A 5,000-nucleotide genomic window follows, 5' to 3' on the forward strand; every position below is an offset into this window, starting at 1 on the left:
GATGCACCACAGCAATTACTGGGATGTCCCTTCCCTAAAGGTGTATTTTGCAGTGACTGACATCAGCAGGCTTGTCATAGTAGGGCTATTAAGAGGGCAGTGTGTGCATGGGCCATAAGCCAGTAATCTAGAGGTAGACACACCACATTCAGGCACACACAGGTTTATATTCTGCAGGTACATGTATAAAACTGCTAGATAACTACTGCCTTGTACAGTCATGTTGCTTAGTTAGCATTAGCACCACAGAGTCTATAATACTGAAGGATACCAGTGGCTACTGTCTACAGTGAGTGACATTTACAAATCATGTGATTATAGCCATTTGGCTGTGTGCTGGGTGGGGTGTGCCTCATGATGGAAGGCTCTTTGTCACTGCCACTGTCTTCCATATATATATGTATGTGTACTTTTGGCATATTATAGTGTGTTGTCCTTGGATATATGTGTGTATTCCTATCCAATGTGTGTGCAAAGCATGACTGGTGCATACTGAGGAGTGCATGCACTAACATCTGCAACCCTCAGATATGTATGGTCCACTGTTGTTGCCAGACATGGGCTTCATTTCTTTAAGTGTGTGAGCATGCCCAGTATGACCTTTCAGTATTTTGTTGTCTGACATTGCCTTCATTTCTCTAAGTGTGGGAGTATGCCCTTCTGTACTGAATGTGTGGATCCATTCCAGGTAGATTGTACTCCAGTGCAGACTTTTGTGTTCTACACCTACAACTAGCAAACTGTTTCTGCAGGATATCTGTAGATCAGTTGGCAATATGGGGTCAAACTTGGCAAGGGATACTGGGTACTGTACATAATTGTGTCTGTGCTGCTTCTGCTACATGGTCCTGGTGTTAGCAGACATATTCAGACATGTGTAGTGTTATACACTGTGATGTTTTATGTCCTCAAGTACTGTCAGGTAGACATTATTCTTCCCTGTGATGTCCTGGCAAACACAGGGTGAATGCAGCTGTGTCCAGTATTGTGGTCAAATGCCTACATATTCCTGAAATCTAATGCCATTCTGGAGGGGGAGCTGCAGACACTTGCTGTTGGGTCTGTGTAACCAGTTCAGCACCTTGGTACAGTGGTGGCAGAGGATCCCATACTTGTACATCCATCGATGTGACAGTATGGCCTTATCTTGCTGTGGCAATACCTCACAGGTGTACAGATTCACACATGTTACCCAGAGACAGGGGTCATAATTCAGGACATTACCCCTATTGTGGTGTATGGGCAGGTTTGTAGCCACCTTTGTGTTTGCAGCCAGGGATAGTATGTGCACATAACTGTGTTTTGGACTTTGCATATTCCATGTTGCCCATGCTCCCACCCCGTCTTTATTATTCTATCCCCTTCCATACAGTATGCAAACATTCTCTGACACTTTCCCTATAGTTACCACATCATGACAGCAGTGCATTGGTGTTGGTCCACAGTTCATGCAGTTGGACATGGTGGACATGTTACTGTGGTTTGTCCACATGGCCTTACATATGGGTTCTTTGGACTGTGTTATGTTGTTAGTTGGGCGTCCATTACATAACATAAATTGGCAGTACAAGAGAGATGCGGGTCTTTGGCAGAGGACTGTAGGCCATTTGTTAGTGATGCAGGCCAGCTGTAGCAGACCATTGCATTCTGTCAGTCCTACAGTACCAGATTACCATACAGTATAGTGCCCTGGGGTGACATGGTAGGTGTGCTAGGTGTTCATGCCAATACTTTCTTTCAGTATTGAACAGGTGGTGTGGATGCTGACAGGGTGTTACTTACAGATAGGGACACACCTGCATGGGACACCTGCACTGCATGCTGCATTTTTTCACTATTGCCATACACAGGTGAGGGTCATATTGTACCCATTCCCAACAGCAGGGATAAGACCGGAGAGGTACCTGTGGGTGGTGGTTGGATGTGCTGGGTGCAATGTGTGCTATGGATACTACTTGCATCTGATTCACAGATATGCATGGGGCATTCCACTTATGCTGGCTTGTGCAGGGACATCAGCTGCTTCTGAATACATAATTCCTATGACCTTTGTGATCTGCTAGTGTTTGGCCAGATGACATTGGTATTCCCTACTACAAGCCCAGATAATGTGATGCAAACCTGTATGTACAATTCCTAGGGTGTATCCATTTCATGGTTACACATTATATACTGTCTGTTTGGGCTACCTTCCCCTGTGTACTGCTTGTATATCTGGCCCAACAGTCATGCCATGTCCATCTTTCAGATGCTGGCACATATTACCTCCATACATTTATAATGGCTTACTGCTAGAATGTGTTATACTGGGGATCATTGTGTTTGGCACTGCAGTTGTGAGAACTCGGCCCTGTCATTGGCAGTACTGGGCAATGGCCACCAGGTCAAACCTCACCATGCATACATACTGACCACTCTCACACAATATGAAACACACACCAACCTAACACATGCATACCTGCATATTGTACCAATGCTACAATCTATCTTGCTACCTTGGCCACCTCAGGTCTTCTGTGCTCTACTGGTATTATACCTACACATACATGTTACTACATTTCTACATTGGATTGGAGGGGGGCACACCTGACTGTTACTACATTTCTACATAGGATTGGGGGGCACACCTGACTGTTACAATGTGTCTACATCGGATTGGGTGGGGCACACCAGACAGTTACTACATTTCTACATAGGACTGAGGGGGCACACCTGACTGTTTCTACATTTCTACATAGGATTGGGGGTGGGCACACCTGACTGTTTCTACATTTCTACATAGGATTGGGGGATACACCTGACTGTTTCTACATTTCTACATATGATTGGGTGGCACACCTGATTGTTTCTACATTTCTACATAGGACTGAGGGGGCACACCTGACTGTTTCTACATTTCTAAATAGGATTTGGGGGGGACACCTGACTGTTACAATGTGTCTACATCAGATTGGGGGGCACACCAGACTGTTACTACATTTCTACATAGGATTGGTGGGCACACCTGTTCGTTACTACATTTCTACATAGGATTGGGGGGGGGGTCACACCTGACACTTGTACACATTTGCTATGACTGTACTGGTATGTCAGGTACTCAATTTCACTCTGTATTCTAACCTATCATGCTGACTAGAGGCATATCATTGTAATATAAGTCTTAGGTTTGATTGACCTTCATATTAGTTTCTGACTTCTTACCTTTCAGAACTAACATCCCACTGCCTGACCTGATGTAGTCTGTCTGTGTAGATTTGGGGGGAGGTTACCCATAGCCATCAATCAGAGACCTTAGCACAGCCTTTGTTTGTGTTTGTCTACACCTGTCCTGCTGGCTGAGACTGTTGTTGGGCATGTGAACCTCCCTGACTGGCATGTGTCTGTCATATGGGCACACATGTGGCCCAGCACATTTCATGCAGTGGGTTTTGTGACCATGAGTACTACTGACTACTATGGTGACACCAGTATTTGTTACAGATCTCATGCTGCCACTATAGGTGTCTGCTATCTGCTGGCATCCCATTCAGCCACCCGATTCCCTTGCATTCTCACATCCATACCATAAATACAAGTAACAATGCATACTACTCCATTTGGCAATTGGTAAGGAAAGTGACTTACCTTGTGAGTGTGTCAGTATTGAGGATGGTACTGGAGGGCTGCCTATGTTAGATGCACATAGTACACCCCCTATACATGATTGAGCACAGGTAGTGTCATGTTTGGCATCCCTTTTACTGTACGTGTGAGTCAGAGAGAGGTGTCATTCCCTGGGTCCCTACTGTGTCAGTGTATGTGCTATGCATTGCCTTTTTGCCAAGGCCAGGGCATACTGGGCATGCCTCCTTCTACCTAGTGGGGCAGGCTCAGGTTATTCCTCCTCTGAGTCACTCTGTGCCTGTGCAGGCCTTGGCAATGGTGGGGGCTTGGCCCTGCCCCATGCTGTTCCTGCTGCAGCTGTTTCCACAGGATCATATTGTATAGCATGGCACATACAATGACAATTTGAGTACATGTAGCTGGTGAGTACTGCAAGCCTCCACCGGATGTGTCCAGGCACTGGAACCATGGCTTGAGCATCCCAAACACATGGTCTATTATAATTCTAGTCTGTGCATGTGCCTTATTATGGAGTTCTTGTTCGGGTGTGTGTGTATTTCTGATGGGTGTCATCAGCCATGGCTCCAGTGCGTAACCAGCATCCCCCACTAGGTGACCGTAAGGGATGTCCCCATTGTCAAATCTCTGGTACAGCTGCGTCAGATGCCAGATGTGGGAATCGTGATAGCTTCCAGGACAGCCAGCACACACATTCATTATAATGCCCTGGGCATCGCACTCAACCTGGCAGTTGAAGGAGGTGAAGCCCTTGTGATTGATATAGACCCTACCCCCCTTACCGGGTGGTGCTTTGATGCATATGTGTGTGCAGTCTAAGCACTCACTAACTCAGGGTATTCTGCTATTTGGTGGAAGAGACGCATATTACTGTCTAACACCTCATGGGTGTTGGGGAAATATATGTGCTCATTTTTATGTGCTGATATGGCATCCAGGAACTGGTGAAGTATCCTGGATGCTGATGCCTGTGAGATCCCCATGATATTCCCAGTTGGCCTTTGGAAGGTAACTGTGGCTAGTATTCTTAGGCCTACACATACCTTGGTATCCACTGGGATGGTTTCCCCTATGTTAGTTCTGTTTGTCATGCGTGGCCAGCACAGCTCAACAATTTGCTGTAGGATGCCCCTGTCCACCCTATAGTGCTCTGCTATCTCCAGCTCATGTAGCCCCTGGTAGGTTACCCTGGGTCTGTACACTCTTCACCATCTCCTCACTGTGGGTTGGTCAACAGTATTCTCATGCTCACCACCCTCAGCCTCTTCCACATGTTGATGTATGATAGCTATTACAGCCCCTATCATTTTGTGTTTTTGTTTGTTAAAATGTCCCCGCTTGTATACACCACATTAGAGTATGTGGGAAAAAACAGAGGA

This window comes from Protopterus annectens, chromosome 2.part2 (genome assembly GCF_019279795.1).
Source record: "Protopterus annectens isolate FY-2018-M chromosome 2.part2, PAN1.0, whole genome shotgun sequence".
Lineage (NCBI taxonomy): Eukaryota > Metazoa > Chordata > Ceratodontiformes > Protopteridae > Protopterus > Protopterus annectens.